The sequence below is a fragment of the Equus przewalskii genome, chromosome 1 (genome assembly GCF_037783145.1).
Source record: "Equus przewalskii isolate Varuska chromosome 1, EquPr2, whole genome shotgun sequence".
NCBI classification, from domain to species: Eukaryota; Metazoa; Chordata; class Mammalia; order Perissodactyla; family Equidae; genus Equus; species Equus przewalskii.
Genome location: NC_091831.1, coordinates 38,690,776 through 38,711,655, shown reverse-complemented (window position 1 = coordinate 38,711,655; position 20,880 = coordinate 38,690,776). Strand labels below are relative to the sequence as shown.

Here is a 20,880-nt window from a genome sequence, read left to right as displayed (position 1 = left end):
AGGCTTGAGGGGAGGGAGAATGATTATTTATAGAAAGGTAGGCCGATTTGAGGAGGGAGAGGACTGAAATTTCTTTGCTGGCACACTTAGAAACACCATTTGGTCTCGTGGATGGTCTTTTGCAGGGAGGAAACCTAGGAATACAGTGTAAGGACAGCGAAGGACACAGCTGTAGGCAGGATTAACCAGTGCTGGAAGAGACCAAGTAAACAGACGCGGTCCCAAGCTATAAAAAGCACTTTCCTCACCCAGAAAGGACTTCAAGAGACAATGTCATCCTATTTATAGATTAAGGAGTTGCCTGTGTTTTAAGAAGAGAAGGCAGCATCGCATGGTGGTCAACACCATAAGCTATGGAGTCAGCGCTGGGTTCAAATTCTTACTCAGCCACTGAGCAAACCCGGAGAAAATCATGGCTCAAGTTAACGCAGCGGACACTAGGAAACACGACAGGGCACGCTCAGCGGGCAGGACAAATTTGGGTGGTGAAGACCCTCCTAAAATTGTGTAATCCCTTGAAGCTTCAGCTTTTGACTCTATCAAGGAGCTGTTGAGAAATCAACCTAAATGTACCTGGTACAATCCTGGCACACAGTAAATGCTTAAAAGAGGTAGTTATCCCTATTACACTGTTACTATTAGTGGTTCACCCTTCATTTCAAATGAGGAGAACCAACCATGCCTAGAGCCATATTTACTGTGTGGTTTATTATGGGTGATGTTCTCCATCATTTATATTCACTTAATCTACAGAGGAGTCAGAGGCCAGCAAGTGCTGGCTGGGCCACTAAGTCGCCAATCCCCTGGGCCTCAGTGCATTCAGCAGCAGCCAGGGCCTGAACCTCCGAATGGCACTGCCTTCCAGCAGAGCCTTACCTAGAATCCCAGCTTTAGAACCACAGGGGCCATTTGAGAGCTCTGGTCCATCCACTCATTTTTTTCAGATAAGGAAAGAGCCATAGAGAGATGGCTGAGGTTATTAAGAGCAAAGCAAGGGCTAAATCCTAAATCTTCTAACTATCTCTGCTTCCCTGACCTTATTATACTATTTGAAGGCACAGAGAAAAAAAAAAAACCTAGGTGATATGGCCCGTGCCTAACCTCTCCTGCCTCATCTCTGTCTCCCTGTGGTCTCGCTACAGGGCAGTCTGTCAGTTCCTCTAACAAATGATTATCCTTTTGCGTCTGTTTCTGTTGCCTGAAATTCTCTTCCCGCAGACCTCTTTGTCTACTGGATTCCAACTCAATCCTCAGATGTCTGCTTCAACCTCTCATATTTAGAGAAAGCTTCCCTGACATTTAGGCCTACATTAGGTCTCCCTACACTTTACCTTCATGATTCTATCAGTTGGTACCTCTGCAATTCATCTGTTATGGATAACAACAGGACATCACTGAGGTGTTAAAATGATGAAATGAATTAATATATGAAAGGGCCCAGCACATTGTGCTATGAAAACATTAGATATTACTATTTGATTGTTCATCTCCCTCACCAAACTGTAATCTCCATTAAGGCAGATGACTCTTTGTTTATCATTGTATTCCTAGGAAACCCTTGGTAATTATTTGTGACTGAATAAATGACTGATATTTTACCCAGGGTGTCTCTCACTTCCTACTGTAAATTTGCTAAAAAATTTCTATTGCTATTCTTAAATATTCAAATATATACTTTTCAAATTCCCACATAATTTAAGCTAGGTCGTTTAGGAAGCAATTTACATCAGAGATGCCAGTAGAAGCTTTAGCAGTGCGGTGTCTCCAAGGACATATTCTCTCCAGCTTGATTCCCAGGCATGGTGAGGAAGGCCTGAGCCAGGTGGCTCAGACCCAGGTAGGCCAGAAGTACTGGTACTGGGGGACAGGACGTCCTCCACCTGCTTCCCTTCTCCAGTCCTTGTTGGCTGGTGCCCTGGATCAGTTACAAACGGCATGTGGTAGGGAGGAAGTCAGGCGGCATCTCACAGATTTATTCAGGGGGGTGTGTCTCAGAGGTTAGCTTTGAGGCACGAGAGATCATGTGCTCCAGCAGGGGCATGGAACAAAATGTTTGGAAGAGAGGGAGGAAGGAACCCGCAAGCCACTTCTCCCTCCCTCCATTCATTCATTCATTTACCAATCATTTATTAAGTTTGTACTATGTTGTAGGCACTAAAACAGATAGTGGGAATACAAAGACAAAATAGGCGCCTTCACTGCCCTCTATGGGCCTACAATTCAGTAGAAAGAGAGAGAAGTCAATGGTTCTCCAACATCAGTGTACAAATGAATAACCCAGGGAGTTTTTACTTTTAACTCTTTGTTGAAAATAACATACATAGAGAAATATATACACATTCTAATGGTAGAGCTCAATGAATTTTACACAAATGAACACCTTGTATAACCAGCACCTGATTAAGAAATGCAACATTACGAGGCAGCTAGGAGATTTTTTAGGAGTAGATTCTGGGCCCAGGTCCATAGACTGTTTCAACAGGTTTGGAGTACAGGAGTCTGCATGGTGATGAAGAAAATGGTAAGTATTTTTAAGATTAAGGAAACAAAACAGTAACGACAACTTTTTAAGAAATGTGATTATAATGCAGATGATCCTTGTTTGGAGAAACAATGATCAAAGCAAAATACAGTCATGTACTGCATAACGATGTTTTGGTCAACAACGGACCACATATATGATGGTGGTCGTGTAAGATTAGTACATATAGCCTAGGTGTGGAGTAGGCTATACCATCTAGGTTTGTGTAGGTACTGTAGAGGAGGAAGGAATCTTCCTCTACGCTTCTAGGTTCTTCTGGCTGGTCTAAGAATTAAATTGACATGAGACATATTAATAGGATAAAAACAAAGAAGATTTTAATAATGTGCATATATAGGAGAAATCCAGGAAAACCTAGTAACTCGCCAAAATGGCTGATGCCCTCACCTTAAATATGATCCTCAGCTAAAGACAGAAGAAGATGTTGGAGGTGGGGAGAGTCAGGGACTTCAAAGGGAAGGAAGGCAATTCATAGGTAGGCGAAAACGTTTGAAAAACAAGTGTTTGTTTGGCCACACAGAAACAGAAGATGACAGAAGGGAGCCCAGCAAACAGGCTTTCCTAGGTTCTTCCCTATTATCTAGTCTATGTTATGCTAAGGTGACAGCTTGCTTCCTGAGACAGGTTTTTTTGTTTTTTTTTTTTTTTTAAAAAAAAACTGGAATTCTTTTAGGTAGTTAAGGGGGAGGTAACAAGAAAAATCTTCTGAGTCTTTTGTTTCTTAAAAATAATTAGCCTAAACGTGATCCTCATGGTAAAAAGACACATTTTGGGGTGGCATATTTGGTTCCCCTTCAGTACACTCTATGATGTTCACACAACGATGAAATCAACTAAAAATGCATTTATCGTAATGTATTCCTGCCCTTAAATGATGCATAACTGCATGTCACCTATGCAGTGGGAGGTAACTCCAGAGGAATCCAGAGAGTGAGCTTAGGCGAGGAGGAAGGGAGGTGGTGCTGAGACGGATGTTAAAATTGTCTTCAGGGAGGAAATGACCCTTAAACTGAATTTTGAATAATAATGAGATTTCTTCAGGGAAGTTTATTAAAGAAAATCTGTTCAGAAATGAGGGAGTGGAGACTTTGCAGGTGGGTTTGAAACCATCTGGCATGTTTGGGAAACTGCCAGGAGTTCAACGAGGCTGAAGGACAGCTTATGAAGGAAGAAGGTGAGTGATAGCAGCTGAAAAGGTTAGATGGGGTCCAAATCTCAGATGGCTTTCTGCCCATAGGAAAGAGTTTGGACTTTTTTGTGAGAGCCAAGGGAAACTATGGAAGAGTTTATAAAGGCTATAGAAAACTTGCATTCTGGAAGAATCTCTGGTAGCAGCCTGGAGAATGGATTGGGGGAGGAGGTCCCTAGTTGGGGATACCAGGTAGAAGACTATCAGAAAAGATCCAATAAGAGATGATAAAGGACTGGGTGAAGGTCACAGCAGTCAGAATGACACATCAGGCATCAGGTGGATTCAAGAATTGTTTAAGGGTAGAATCCATAAGACTTGGCGACCAGTTGGAGGGTGAAGGGGAGGTAAGGCTAAGATGATTTCTGTTTCCAGTTTGGGCAACTGGGAATATGGTGGTTTCAACATGCATGATAAAATTAACAGAAAAGGAGCAAGACCTTCTGCATATATTCTCTCTGCATCTGACACTTTAAAAAGGATGATGTTTAAAAATATAGATCTGATCATGACATTCTCATACCTGAATTCCTTCATGGATGCTGCATATTTCATAATACATCTAAACTCTTTGGCAGGGCACATTCAGGGCCTGCACGCCCTGCCTGCCTTGCCTCCTGCACTCCCACTCTCACCCTGTGCTCCCATGAAATCACAGATGCAGGTCCCCAAAGGTCCTGTGTGATTCTCACCTACTCATTGCTCAGGACTCAACTAAAGTACTCAATGGAAGGCCTTCTCTGAGCAGATCTCCCCAGATTGGGTTGGGTGCCTGTCTGGTGTATGCTTCTCTGGTATCACTCTTTGCTTGTCTCAGTCTAATTTCAACACTTATCACATTTCATTGTAAATATTTTTTGGGAGGGGTCTTTTGAAGGATGAGAAAACAAGAAACCAAATCTCCCTCCTAGCCAAGATGTGTTCTTTTTGACCATCTGGGTGCTTTAAAATTAAAAGTTTGGATTAGAAAACAAGTAAGCTAAATTTATACTTGCATGCTACCTGCCTGGCCCCTGAATCACTTCTGACCGCTCTCATTCTCCCTAACCGGGTATTGGGACTCTCATCCTTGAATCCTCAGGACAGTGCTGGGCACAAACTGGAGCTGATAAAAATGTGCGTTGAATCAATGGAGGATGCAGTTCCCTCACTGTACAGATGAAGAAGTTGAGGTCGAAGAGTGGAAGACAGGTAGAAGCCCCACTTTTTGGTGAGCATGGGCTGTAAAACTCCCCAAGGAGGTGGGCCCAAACTCAGGACAGCAATCCTCATTGGCTTAAGTCTCTGATTGACTTAGGAACAGTCTGGCTAATTAAGTATCAGGGAAAGTCTGTGGAGTCTGAGAAAGCTTTTCTCCCATAAAAAGAGGGAGGTCAGTACTGTGGGTTAGTAAGCTAATTTTTAGTTACTCTAAATAAGACTTGTAATTTACTGTTATTTTCTGAAGACACAGGTAAAACCTGTCCACCATGCCATCATTACACATTATCAGTGAAGAAATTCTAGTTACTTGCTAAAATGGAAATAAAGTCAAATATGCCCAAGCTTTCATCCACCTAATAACTACCTTGATGCTACAATGTGAGCTCAGAGAAAGGGTACACGTCAAGACACAGTTTAAAAAGAATTACTAGGACTTTGACTGCCAAAATAATATTGACCCAAGATGAATTTCTTTTTCATTTTTGCTTCTCCGCTCATTGTTGATGTTGATGCGTTCCTTAGAGATTCGCCATGAAGACACCTCATACAAAAGACTATTTTTGAGTAAAGTGCTATTTTTGATTACAGTGCTTTTCATACTGCTTTCTAAAATACTTGATAAATAAAAGGATGAATTGACCCTGTCCCTCTCAACAGGCCAAAGCAAATGTAAGGCAAATTACTCACTGGATCAAAGCATTAAAGTGGGTTTAGGCCAATCCCTTTCTACTGTTCTTCTGTATTGGTTGCTTTTTTTCCTGATGATGGAGTATTTTCTACTCAATACGCTTATTGCCTATTTAAGTGGGGGTGTTTTTGATCAACAGAGATGGAATATATAGCATCAGCAGCTGCACATACCAGTAATAGCTGTGTGTACAGGAATGAAACACTTGCCATGTGAACAAACTTCCTGTCAGTCACTAATATTTTTTGAGCATCTACTAATCACGATCTGGTGAAGGGGCATGGAGTGTGGCTGTCTAGAAATTTGATAAGCTATAATAAGAGTAGCCCCAAGTATTGAGCATAATTTCAGGAATGGAGCTGGGTTTAGCAAAATTAAAATTTCCTAGCTATAACAATCTCTATTTTGTATATTTATTCAATAGAAATTTTTAAGTGATGCTACCATGTGCTAGGCACTGTTGCAAGTACTGAGGTTACAGTGATGAGCAAGGCAAAAAGGTCCCTCCCATCATGGAGCATACATTCTTCTGGGGGCGGGGGCAGGGGAAGACAGACAATAAACAAGCAGATAAATAAATACAGACAAAGTGAAATAAAAATTAAAGAAAATTATGTGAAAGAGAATAACTGTAAGAGGGGGGCCAGTTTAGACGGGGGTAGCTGAGGAAGCCACATTGATGCTGGTACCTGAAGGTTGAGAGACTGAGATGAGAACTGTCACATAAAGAGATCTGGAAGAGCACTCCAGCTTACAGAAGAGGGGAAAAATGTGTGTATATCTAGCTAGCTAGCTAGCTATATCTATATTTCTATATCTGTTTCTGTGTATGTATATGTATGTATATATATATAGTCATCTTTCCATAACCAAAGTTCCAGTATTTTGGGTATGTTAGTGATTAGGGAGTATGCACATTCCTTCGAGAAGGATAGCAGTGGTGGAGAGAGTCGTATCTTAGGGTCCCAGCATTCGGGACATTCATATTTGTCTTATAGCTTCCCTGTTTTCCAGGTAAAGTCCCCTCTGAAAAGTGAAGGTCCTTCAGCTGCAAATAATAAAAGTCACTTTAACTCAACTTAGCATAAAATGAATTAATACAGTGTGAATTAATTGGGTGAATAAAAATCACAGGAAAGGCTGAAGGAACAGCCTCTAGGCGAGGTCCCAGTAATGATTCCCAGAATTCTGCCACAGAATCAGCTTACCAAGGGAACTGCTGGACAGGAGCGGCTACTTCCGGAACAACAGTAAACCAAGAAATCAGGGAGTCATGGCTCCTACTGCTGGTCCACGACTGACTGTTTCAGACTGAATCTACACCTGCCAAATGCACGCCTCGTATTCTGTGTCTCCAAATCCATGATATCCAGGACAACACCCTGGGACCTCTGCTGCTTTTGCACTGCCCATCAGACAAAACAGCAGAAGTGCAGCCTCCTCCTCAATTTGGCCTTCCAGATGTTGCCCAAGTGCATCTGCTTGGCTGTGCTAAGCCATGTACAGAATCCAAGCTCTAAGGGAGTCTGGGAAATGAAGTCTTCAATTTTCTCTCTTCTACCATGCCATACAGCAGATTACAAGGGGTCGAAATGGTATTGAGTGAGCCCATGTATTTACTGGCCACAACCCTCAATAGAGAATTTTGATACTTAGGTAGCATGGTTTGCCCAGGACCTTTTGGCATCCTGGGAACTCCCTGAGTCCCAGGCAAACTGGGACAGTTGGTCCAGCGATGAGGTAGCCAGGTTTGAAGCTCCCTGTAAATTCTTTCATACGGGTTGAAATCGAAAGCAGGACTAAGCAAGTAATGATAACTATGCTGTGGTGTTAAGAGTTCTATCCCTAAAGTCACTCAGACATAGATTTGAATCCCAGCTCCTCCTCTTAGTAGCTGTGCGACCTTGCTTAATTTACCTCTCAGCCAGTTTCTTCTTCTATCCAGCACTTTCCAACAGAATTCTGTGATGAGGTAAATACACTATATCTACATTGTGTTAGTCACTAGTCACGTGTGGCTTTCAAGTGCTTGATATGTGGCTAGTGCAATAAAACTGGATTTTTAATTTTATTTAATTTTAATTAATTTACATTTATTTTTTATTTACTTATTTTTAAGTCACTTTATTGAGGTACGATTGATGCACAAAAAACTGTACATATTTGATGTGTACAACTTGGTGAGTTTAGAGATAAGTATACACCTGTGAAACCATCACTACAATCTATGCCATAAACTTATCCATCACTTTCAAAAGTTTCCTCTGCCCTCTGTATTTATTACATTATCATTATTATTATTAATGTGATAAGAGCACCTAGCATAAGATCGACCTTCTTAGTAAATTTATAAGTATACAATATAGTATTATTAACTATAGGTACAATGTGTACCATAGACCTCTAAGACATATTTTGCATAACTGAAACTTGGTGCCCTTTGGCTGACACCTCCCCATTTCTCCCTTCTCCCAGGCCCTGGAAATCATCATTCTATTCTCTGCTTCTGTGAGTCTGACTATTTTAGATTCCCTTATATAAGTGGTATCATATAGTATTTGTCCTTCTATGTCTAGTTTATTTAACTTTGCATGATGTCCTTTAGGTTCATCTGTGTTACTGCAAATGGCAGGATTTCCTCTTTTATAAGGCTGAATAATATTCCATTGTATGTACATACTACATATTTTTATCCATTCATCCACTGATGAACACTTAGGTTGCTTCAATGTCTTGGCCCCTGTGAAGAATCCAGCCATTAACATGGGGGTGCACATATTTCTTTAAGATCCTGATTTCAATACCTTTGGATATATACCCAGAAGTGGGACTGCTGGATCATATGGTAGTTCTGTTTTTAATTTTTTGAAGAACCTCCATATTGTTTTCCATAGTAGCTGTACTACATTTAAATTTAAATAGCAACATGTGCCCAGTGGTAACTGTATTGGGCAGCACTGTATACCATGGGGATAACAGTAATGTCTACCTCATTTATTTATTTATTCAACAAATATTTATTGAGTATCTTCCATGAGCACCTGCAGGTATTGTGCTAAGGAAAACATCATGAAGCTTATAATCCAGTGAGGCAGTCAGACCTTAACAAGTTAACAAATAAAATAACCTCAGTTTATGGTTAATAAATAGTATAAAGCAAGTAAACAGGATAGAGCTCTGCAGAATAATAGGGGGTGTATTCTTTAGATGGGGCATCAGGGGGACCTTCCTTGAAGAGATGGTGCATGACCCAAACTTCATCTACCACTGTCTCCCAGCTCAGAGTGGCTATGTGGCACAACTCTGCCAGTGAGATAGAAGTGGAAACTGGCCAACTGATGTTTCAGGAAAGTTTTTGTTTTTCTGATAGAATAGGAACAGGTGAACCAATTTGAGGACACTCCCAAAGGCCAAAGATGGGATAATTTGAGCATCAATAAGGATAATAACTGCAATATATTGAAACACATCAAATATGTCTAAATCCATAAGTTCACAAAGACAGTTTTTTTAAAAAAAACCTTGACTGGTTATCACTGGAGGATGCTAGTGAATCAATTCATTATTTTGGAAACTGGTAAACTAAGGAAAAGAATCAAGCATTTATTTTTCCTTATTGTCTGTACCCGTTGGGTAACCTAATAAGAGAGGGAGTAAGTTTCTCTTTATAAAAGTATTCCAGCTAATAAACGAAGAAGGAATGATAGACTTCAAACATCACCATTTTATAGCATAATGAATTAAGGAGTCTAGACATTAATCATCAAAAGCTGCTAATATCACAAAAAGAGAGACAACCAGACATTAGATGCTTCCAGATAGCAGAACATTACACCTCCTACGAAGTGTTCTTGCCAAAAAAGACGACAAAAACAACAACAAACAAACCTGAATCTAGTCAAACCTATAGCTCCAAGATACAGAGGACAGAGGACACCATCTGGATGCGATTAGGAAAATCCAGATTGTGGGAAACTCTATAGGCAAATGACCTGGTTTCTTAAAAAAATAAATTAAGAGGGAAAAAGAAGATGAAGGGGAATCCTCCAGATTAAAAAGGACTTCAAGGACATATCAATTGCAAGTATTGGTCTTATTTAGATACTTTAAACTGTAAAAAATACTTTTATGGGACAATTGGAAATTTGCATACTGTATATTTGATGATATTGCAGAATTGTTGTTAATTTTTTTGTGATAATGGTATTGCGGTTATGTTTAAAAAGGAAGAGTTTTATCTATTAGAGATACACAGTGAAATATTTGTGGAAAAATGATACAATGTCCGTGATTTGCTTCAAAATAATAATATGAGAGGGAGAGGTAGGTGGGCAGGGTTAAACAAGATTGGCCACAGGTTGATAATTATTGTAGCTGCATGATGGATCCATGGAGAGGGTGTCTTAATACTATTCTATTTTTTATGTTTGAAATTCTGCATGATAGAAAGTTAAATAGGGGCCATCCTGATGGTGTAGAGGTTAAGTGTGTGCACTCTGCTTTGGCAGCCCAGGTTTCACAGGTTTGGACCCCGGGCATGGACCTAGCACTGCTCATCAAGCCACACTGTGGTGGCACCCCACATAAAACAGAGGAAGATGGGCACAGATGTTAGCTCAGCAATAATCTTCCTCAAGCAAAAAGAGGAAGATTGGCAACAGATGTTAGCTCAGGACCAATCTTTCTCACCAAGAAAAAAAAAGTTAAATAAAAAGTGGGCTTTGCTCCTTGACCCTCCCCTTCTTCTGCCTGGAAGATGGAGTTAAGGCCTTAAGGTGGAGCAGTCATCTTGTGACCATGAGGCAGCAAGTATGAGGTCAGACATGAGAGGTCAATATATGAAGGATGGTGGAGCTGAAGACAGGAAGAGACCGAGTCCCTGTGATCTCATGGAGCTCCTGTGCCAGCCCTAGAATGTCTACTTTTGGAAATTTCATTATAGAAGATAAATAAACCTCCATGTGTTTAAGTCTATCTTTGATGAGGCTTCTTTTATTTGCAGGCAAAATCATTCATAACTCATATAGCTAAGACCCAAACTATGAGAAGGAACAATTTAGGTGAAGAGCAAAGCAGAGGGCACCATGGTCAAAAGGGCCTTGGACAGGAAAGAATTTGGAACTTACAGAAGGCCTGTGTGACTGGAGCATCATGAGGGAAGAGAAGAGTGGGATAAGATGAGGTTCAAGGTGCAGACATGGGCTTGAAGACTTGAGTCACAGCAATCCATAGTAAGCAGTCTGGGTTATGCTAGGCATAACAGGAAACCACTGACAGTTTCGAAGTAGACAAGTGACAGCAATTGATTTATTTATGCTTAGAAAGATAACTCTGGCTGCTACATAGAGAATGGACAGTGGCAAGGGCACGAGAGAAAGCCTGGAGAGACCAAACAGGAGGCAGCCATTCAGACGAGAGCTGATGGGAGCTTGGCAGTAGAGATGGACAGAAGTGGACAGTTTTGAGACCTATTTTGGAAGTAAAATCAACAGAAATTATTAAATGGATGTAGAAGATTAGGAAAAGGGAAAAGTCAAAGTTGACTCCTAGTTTTCTGGTTTTAGCAATAAAGTAGAATTGGAAGAGGTAAGCTTCATATGCCAATTGGATATCCTAAAGACTATGTCAATTAGGCAGGTAGATATGAGTCTGGAGATGATAAGAGAGGCCTGAACTATACATTTGGAAGCCATCAGCATAATAGTGTAGTTAAAGCTTGTGATGGAAGAGATCACCTAGGGAAATGGTGTAGGTAGAGAAGAAAAGAGGACCAACGATTGAATCTTGAGAAATACCAACATTTATCCATAGAGCTGAGAAAGGAAAAGAGACTGAGGAAGTAGAATCTCATAAAAGAGAAGAAAAACCAGGAGATTACGGTGTCACAAAAATTAAGAGAGGGAAATATTTCAGAGTCCAAGTGGGCCTCATGCTGCTGAGAAGTGGAATAAGAAGAGAACAATAAAGTGGACATTGTTGTTGACAGTAAGAATGTCACTGGTGATCTTCACAAGAACAATCTGAGAGGAGTGGTAGAGCTGGAATCCGAATTTGAGTGAGCGGAAGAATGAATAGGAGATGAAGTAGAGATGATGTATACAGAAACTTTCTTGAGAATCTGCTATAAAAGGAGCAGAGAAACAGGGCAGTAACTGGAGGGAGTTTAGGGGTCCAAGTAAGGTTTTCAAAGATGAGAGATAGTGGAGCCTGCTTGAGTGCCGATAGAATGACCCATTGGAGAGGGGGAAAGGTGATGGGCTCTAGATCACAGATGGAAGGAAGGTCTTTAATGGGAGGAGGGGCACTTCCTCCATTGCTGGAAGAGCAGAGGAGAAGTAGATACAGATGCAGAGAGAAGTCTAGATTTGATGACTGAAAGATGAGGTAGTTTCCTTCTCTATTACCAGTGAAATAGGAGGTGAAGTCATCAGCTTAGAGTGTGAGAAAGAGAGTCTGGGAGAGGTTTTAGGAGAGAGGAAGGGTATGAAATAGTGGAAAATTCAGTTTACTTCTGAAATTGCCAGGCACTGTTGAGCAACCACTTGAGGATGGTGAACAGCAAGTTAAAGACATTTAAATTTAAAGACATTTAACTGAGATGTTCAGTAAACATTAGCTTTCATTATTCTTAAATGCCAGGTAAGTAAGACTCATTTAACCCTAACAACATACCCTAAAGTTAGGTGTTATCCTCATTTCTAAGAGAAGAAAATTTAGTCTCCCCAAGGTCATTAAGTTGCCCAGAATCATACACTAGTTTAGGTGGTAGAGCTGGGATTGGAACCTCGGTTGGGCTACCCTGAAAGTCAGAGCTTTCCTCCACCAAACCATGCAGGCTGAGGCAGCGTTGTCCTATCAGGCTGCAGAGTGGGAGTGGCTGGAGCGCCCTCTGGCAGTTGGAGGAGAACTAGCTTTCATGGATCACTCCTGGTCCTACGGGCCAAAGCAGTTGAAGAAAACTCTTCCAGGATAAGCTTTCAGCTGCCATCCCTGTTGCTGCTCTGCAGAGGTCACACATATGACTTTGGACCAAAGTCAATGCCAATGATGCACATCTGCTTTTTACATAGGGGGCAATTCAGTAGCTAGGGTAGGATGGCATTTATTTTCAGCCAGCATTTCTCATTCAAACATCTTTTTCAAATCCTTTGGCAGATAAGAAAAGGTTTTGCTTGTTTAGCGGCATTAGACAACATTTATTACACTCCTGATTTTGTGGATCTGGAACTCGGACAGGGCTCAGGGGAAATAGCTTCTCTATTTCATCATGACTGGATGAGTAGGATGGCTCAAATGGCTACAGATGGTTGGGATGGTTTAACTGAGACCACATATCTGAGGCCATAATTCTGGTTGCTTGTTTGGTTCCTCAGTTTTTCTCCACATTGTGTGTGCTGGCGCTGAACTATCCAAGAAGGCTTCTTCACTTCCATGTCTGGTACCTAGCATGAACTGGCTGGAGCAGTCTGGGCTAGCTGATCATCATTCTATTTCCATATGACATCTCTGCTGGGCTAGCTTGGGCTTCTCCACAACATGGCAGTCACAGGGTAGTCAGATTTCTGTGGTGGCTGGCTTCAAAAGAGAATATTCACACTGCTTAGATTAACCTACTTTACTGCATAAACAAGTGTCATTGAGAAGATTGGGGCAGCAATTTAGCCACTAAACCATTAACATTTGGACATGTTTGAGAAGAAGCAACATAGAAGTGTTTTCCATTCTTTTATCCTAAAATTAGATCAAAGTCTGCATGTGAAGTTAGGCCACCTGTGGGCCAAGGCTGGTTCACACCAGTCTACACATTCTTCTCCTTGTTCTGCAGCCGTCTTCAGTCTTCAGAGTACTTGAACCAATCTGCCTGATTATGTTTCAGCTGGGATGGTTGACGGTCTTGAAACTTTCACCTCTTTGGCACAAGCTACATCACATTGTTTAAAGTCGTTATTGGACATACGAAGATCCAGAAAAATGGCCTCATCTGGTAATGCATCTTTAAATTCTACTCATAGGGATTTATCTTAAGCCAAATTCAAAAGAAGAAAAATAAGCCAAATATACAATTGTGTGTTATAGTACCATCTATATCAGAGAGAGGGAGGGAGGGAGACAGGGAGGGTGGGAATGGAGAGAGAAAGAGGGAAAGAGAGAGAGAGAGATGATTAGAAGTAATCTACGTCTTCAGCAATAAAGGAACAGTTTACTTTATTTGTTGAAGAGATAGTATAGTATAGTGATTAGGAGCATGGACTCCAGAGTCAGAGTCACACTTCATAAGTTCAAATCCTGGTCCTGCCACTTACTAGCTGTGTAATGATTTTGGGTAAGTTATTTAACCTCTCTGTGCCTCAGTTTTCTCATCTTTAAAATGGTAATAATAATAATAGCTACGTTATAGGGCTGTTTAGAGGATTAAATGACATAATATGTTAAAAGGAATTTGACTAGTTCCTGGAAGATAGTGCTGAATTAGCGCAGAGTTATAATTATTAAGTTATTGAAATACATTTATTGAGACCTACTATGTGCCACATGCTGGAGTGCTAGAAATAGCAAGCTGAATAGGACGTAACTGCTACTTCAGTAAGAGAGGTAAGCATTGAGCATGCCTGGAAAGTACAGTATAAAATGAAGATATGTACAAAGGTATCTAGGAGTGTGGAAGTGGGAGCATCTCCCTCTTTCTGGGGAGGACGTGACATGCTCCCTGGAGGAGGCAATGTTTATGCCAAGACTTAAAGGATAAGTGAGAGTTTGCCAAGTAGATGGGAGACGGGAGGGGTGGTGGATGAGTTGTTTTGGGCAGAGTAATCCCATACAGTATGGTGTGTGCTTTTCAGGAAACACAGAAAATAGATTGGGGGTGGTGGACAGGGGAGTATTGAGGCTGAAAATGTAGGCAAAAGCCCAAACCTGAAGGATTCTGTGAGCCATTGGAGTAGTTTGGCCTCTCGTGGTTGGGAGTCATTGAAGACATGCGTTTTAGGCCTGGCTGCTGTGTGGAGGATGGATTGCTAGAAGACCACCAAAAGAGCAAGGGCACCAGTCAGGAAACATCTGCAGTAATCCAGGCAAAAAGAGTACGCTGTTCTGAACTGGAGTAGTAACAGGAGCAACCTAGGTGTAGCTCAGGTTTCTGGCTTGGATGTCTGATAGACAGGGGAATGTGGCTAGATAGATGGAATGTCATATAGTCTTTAAAATGATCACTATGAAAACTGTCGCAAGATGGAAATATGTTCATGATATAATACTAACTGATGAAAGCAACCTACTAATCACATCTATACCATTTATGACTATAAACCAAGCAAATACACTCAAAGATGAGTTGAGGAAGGAACAAGAAATAATCAAAATAGTTTGATTTCTTAGGATATTAAGATTGTGGGTGATATGTTTCTTTGTTCTAATTTATGTAAATGCTCTTATAACTTTGAAGAAAAAGGAGTATACAAAAATTATAATGAAATATTGTGTTTGAAATTTTGCCTTTGTTTTATATTTCTCTTAATTCCTTAACTTTTTTTTGGCAACAGTTTAATGAAGATATAAGTCACATACCATACAATTCACTCATTGAAAGGGTACAACTCAATGGTTTTTAGTACATCCACAGAATTGTGTAACCATCACCAGAATCAATTTTAGAACATTTTCAGCACCCCAAAAAAGAAACTCCATATCTATTAGCAGTCACTCCCCATTTCCCCCTAACTCCTAGCTCTAGGCAAATACTAATCTACTTTCTGTTTCTATAGATTTGCCTATTCTAGACATTTCATATAAATAAAGTCATATAATATGTGGTCTTTTATGACCGGCTTCTTTTACTTAATATAATGTTTTCAAAGTTTATCCATGTTGTAGCCTGCGTCATTCTAATGTTGTAGCATTACTCCTTTTCATAGCTGAATAATATTCCATGGCATGGATATACCACATTTTATTTATCCAGTAATCAGTTGATGGACATCTTGCTTATTTCCATTTTTGAGCTATTATGAATAATTCTGCTATGAAATTTTATATATAAGTTTTTGTGTAGATGTATGTTTTCATTTTTCTTGGGTATATATTGCCTTTTAAAGTCAAAGGGGCATGAGGGATAATTTTGGGGGCAATAGATATATTCTATATCATGATTTGATAGTAGTTACATATGTGTATATTGGTCAAAATTCTTGACTTGTATACTTACATTGATTAAATTAATTGTATTTAAGTTATATCTCAGTAAAGCTGACCCCCAAAATAAAGGATGGAATGGTAGGGAGACAGATTTGGAGGCATATTAATATGTGTAATGGTTTAACATTATATAATGCTTTTCTGTATATCAATATTTTCATGTATATCGTCTCATTAAAACAAACAAAAATATGATCATCCCAATAAGCCAGTGAGATAAGAAGGAAGGTAGTATTGTGTTCATTTTAGATATGAAGAAAATAGACCTGCAGAGGTGGGTTAAATGGTTTGCCTAACATCACAGAGCTGCTAAATAGCAGAGGCAGAATTTCTTCTACCATTCACCTCTGTAGCTTTCAAATGCTTAAAACTGCTTACAAAACTTGAAGGAGAAAGAAGCTACACCTGTGTGGATTTCATATTTGGACATGGAATAAAGAAGCTGCCCCACATGCTGGCTCTTCCATGACCTAGAATAGAAATGAAAGTGATAACTTAAATCACAATAAGTAGAACAGGACCTCTGAAAAGCAAGAAAATTTAAAAATAGCCCACCTTTGATCACAATACTCTTTTAAGTTGCTCTAACACTTGAGCTTTGATTTTATTAAGAATAGAATGTTTTGTATCTCTTCCTGTTTTTAACAGTTTCTGTGGGTCCTATGCTTGTATGTGCTCACATCGTTTGCTGCCATTCTCCTGCCCAGCTCAGTAAGGCTAAGGGCTGGCTTCTGCAGGCTGTCTTCCTCAGGCTCCAGTGTCAGTGGTCTTCTAGCTGGCTTTAGTCAATGGGAGGCACCGGTGAGAGAATGGCTGGGTCTTTGTCTCTTTCCCTTGCTGCTTTGGGTGGCATCTCCAAAGCTGCTGTCCTTCTTCTGAGGTCTCCAGCACCTCTACCACAGGACATGTCTGTCTTAATTCTGTCTTCTGCTGGGTGATCTTGACCCCTGGGCTCCGATTATACCACCTTCTCCCTGTGCCTCACCAGCCTAAAGGTGACTATATGACTAAAGGTGGTGATGGCTTCGTGTTGATGCTAATGTCTGCATTGCCTCACTGTCATCTGATCACCTTCTTTTCCTCTTCTTTCCCGCACCACAGTCCCGCTCTTCTGGACACCCAAGGTGGTTTCTTTTCTCCTGGTTGGACTTTGAATGATAGACCATCTGTGATGTTGACTCAGGATTGGACCTAGGACCGTAACTGAAAATAGTTTTAAAGCTTTAACGACTTCACTTGGCATCTCTTTCTGACCCACCCCTCAGGCTCACTTAGATATGGCATTCATTATTCCACTATGGATGGGTATATTTATGTCAGAAATGCAACCCTTAGAAAACTTAAATTTATTTCTCAAATCAGCTGTTTTGCGATCATCTAACGGCTGAAATAATGTGTTTAATAGGTCTGGAATCTCTGAATAAACACTTAGCTGCCCATTGGTCATCTAACATTTTACACGTTAAATTAGTGTGATATTGTGATTTATAAGAAATATATATTTGGTCATTGGATGGGGCCATGAGGTTGAATCAGTCGCCAATGGCCAATGACTTAGTTGATCATGACTATGTAATGAAGTCTCCATAAAAACCCAAAAGGACAGCTCATTGGTCCTTTTTCAGAGAGCTTCCATGTTGGGGAACCAGAACACTTCCACATGCTGTGGTGCTGGGCCCCAAGCTCCATGAGGACAGAAGCTCCTTTGTTCGGGACCTAACCCTATATATCTCTTCATCAGGCTGTTGATTCATATCCTTTAATATCCTTTGTAATAAATTGGTAATCTGGCGAGAAAAGAGGTTTTCTTGAGTTCTGTGAGCCATTCTAGCAAATTAATTGAACTCACCGAGGAGAGGGTCATGGGAACCTCTGACTTACAACCAGTTGGTCAGATGTAAAGGTAACAACCTGGACTTGTGATTGGCATCCTGAGTTGGAGGGGGGTCATTGGAACCTCCACTTCGTAGGTGGTATTCAGAAGCACAGGTAACAACCTGGACTTGCAACTGGCATCTGAAGTGGAGGACAGTCTTGTGAGACTGATTCTATTTCCAGAATTGTGTTGAATTCTTGGACACCCTGCTGCTGTCCAAGAACTGCTTGTGTGTGGGGAAGCACCCCCCCCCCCCCCCACCACACACACAGACACACACACATTGGAATTGGGTCCAGAAACCCTTTGCAATTAGTATAGTGGAGATTTTATTAGTCAGCCTACTTCAGACTAGTTTCTAGAATAAATGATTCCAAAATCAGTGGCGTAATACAATAAAAGTTTATTTGTTGTTCACAAAGAGTTCAATGTGGTCAGCTGGGGGTTTCTGCTCCATGCAGTCAGGTAGAAACCTACTGCTGCCCTACAAGTTGACACCTGGTTAGCTGATGAGGGACAACAGAGAGCATAGAGGATTGTGGGGGATGTTTTAGGGAATAGAACTGGAAGCATCATACATCAACTTTGTCCACATCTCACTGGCCAGAACTCAGTCACATGGTCCCTACATAACTGCAGGAGTGGCTGAGAAATGTACTTTAACTTAATGCCTAGGAGGAAAAACAAATGACCTTGGAAAACACATGGTCAGTCTGTACCACCATTTGCCCTCCTGGTCAACAAATTTCCATTTCACTCTTCCTTCCATTTATAGAATAAACTTCTCCCCACCCCTGTCCCCTAGAACATTATCCAAAGTCACTGAATCCAGCTAAAAGCCTTGGGTGATGCTCAGTCATCTGGTTCACGTGGGGTTCTTTTTGGTTGCATAATTTATAAACTAAAAAGAAAAGCCATCTGCCCTCCGCTTCTTTCTTATCCTCAAATATACAATGGTGCGCAGGAACAAATAACTTCAGTGTCCCATTTGGAAACATAAGAAATGAAAGACACAAAGCCAACACTGGTCCAAAGCAGCAGGGCAGGCACTGTGACATTTCCCTGACCAGGAAGCACTGGGAAATGTCTTCCATTGGATTCTGTTTCTCCTCCATGACAGGAATTATTTTGTCCCTATTTCTCTGTGACCTCTAGTTGCACTCTTTGGGAATTCTCTTTATTATTCCTCATCCTCCATGGCAGTATCTGAAGGGGGTGATGGGGAGTAAACTATCTCTGGGACTATGCAAATTTTGGAGTCTGCTCCCTTCTCATGGAAAGCTGGGAGTCCAAGGCTGCTTGCTGTTTTGTGCCTTGACTAGTCTTTGTGTGAGACTTTTGTTTTCTTTGGAAACATTATTTCCTCAGAAACTTAACAATTCTCATTGATTTCCTTCTGGACAGTTCCTATGCCACAAACCACAGCCCCAAAACTTTCCTAGACATAGTTCTCAATATTCTTTATGTCTTTTTTTCCTTAACCTCATGTCTCTCTCAGCTTAACGGCAGCCATCTTGATGCTGTCAGGATTGAGTGGGAAAGCCACTTTAATGTGATCTTTGCCAAAACATGGTTACCCAGCAGGCCTTTGTTGCTTGCAATTTTCTCAATCTTATTTCCTACTATTTGGGGTCTTGAAGTAGTCTTCCTCAAGACATCAAATTTATGTAATTTTCCTATTTTCTTTCATTTTTTCCTGCAAACTGCCAAAACTTGTCAGCCAATAGTGGCCAATACACACTAACAGTTTGGCTCTTTCCAACTGCTTCTCTTGGAACTGACAGATTAGTAAGCATATGGCCTGCCTCTTAAGTTATTACAAGTGAGAATTTTTGCCAAGTGTTTTGCCATTGCACAGCATGGATTGTCACCTTTTCTGCCTCTGGAATCAGTTTCCTTTCGTCTCACAACTGGCATGCTAAGCCAGTGACATTTATTTTAGTTTTTTTTAAGGAGCGTCCCACTTCAAAGTCCCATTTGCGGTTTTTGTCATAGTATAAATGCTAGCTGAATAAAAAGAACTTCAAATCTCAGTGGCTTAACACAACAAACACAATAACACAATAAAGTTCATTTCTCACTCTGCAGCCCGACGTGAGTTAGGGGGTGAGCATGGAGAGAGGAAACTCTGCTCTGCGCAGTCAAGCAGGGCCTGAGCTAACAGAGGCTCCCCCATCTTCAATGTATGACTTTCAAGTTTACCCTGAGCATAGATATCTCCTACCAGCTCTGGGTTCAGCTTTCATTTGTTAACATAGGAGAATTCCTAGAGACCTCTTCTACCTTTCTTGAGATGAGAAATACTTCACAGAGCGTGTCCTACCTGGGATCTAGCTGTTGTGGAGTGGGAGGGTCCACCATAGCTCCTAGTTACCAGATATTGAAAGCAGAATTCCCCTACCTAATAAATGGAATTGCAAACAACTAATTTAAGTCCTTTCTGCTTACATACCTGCAGTTGTCTCTATTTCCTGACCCCTGATGGACACAAATGGCAAGAACCATGAACTCGGTGGTAGATGACGTGAGTCACTTAAAAGCTGGATTTTGTCAGGCAAGTACCTTAATTGCTCTAAGACTCAGTTTCTTGATTTCTAAGGTGAGGAAAATCACACCTACCTTCCCTACCTGTGAGGTATATGAGGTAACAATGAAAATAAATCATTGTTGTACAGGACAGGACCCCTGAACTGTGAAAATATTTATTGGGTGTTTTCTGTCTGCCAAACACTATTTTAAGCATTTAATAACATTATTTCATTTAATTCTCATAACAGCCTTATGAGGTAAGTTCTATTGTTATCCTTATTTTACAAATGAGAAAATTAAGGGTTCAAATAGGTTGAGGTACTTGTGTAAGGTCACATGGCTAGTAAGTGGCAGAGGCAAAGTTGGAACCCATGTTAGTCTCACTGACATATTTGCTGTATTATTCAGGACTCTCGGTTACTCTAATAGAAACCTAACTCTAACTCAAACCTACCTCTAACTCTAACCTAACTTTAACTCACAATGACTAAAGTTTACAAAGGGAATTTATTTGCTTATGGGACTGAAAAGTTCAGGGATAAGTTAGCTTCAGACATGGCTAGATCCAAGTGTTCAAACAGTATTTTCAGGAATCTGTCTTTTTATCTTCTGTATTGGCTTCATTCTCAGGTGGGGCTTCCAAACACTTCAGAAAAAGCTTT

General features: G+C 40.7%; 1 protein-coding gene across 1 annotated transcript in view; it reads right to left on the bottom strand.

Annotated features, from left to right (window-relative positions):
* The window catches only part of PANK1 (pantothenate kinase 1), a 110,502-nt gene that overhangs the window by 52,540 nt on the left and 37,082 nt on the right, over positions 1 to 20,880 (bottom strand). The window lies entirely within an intron of this gene.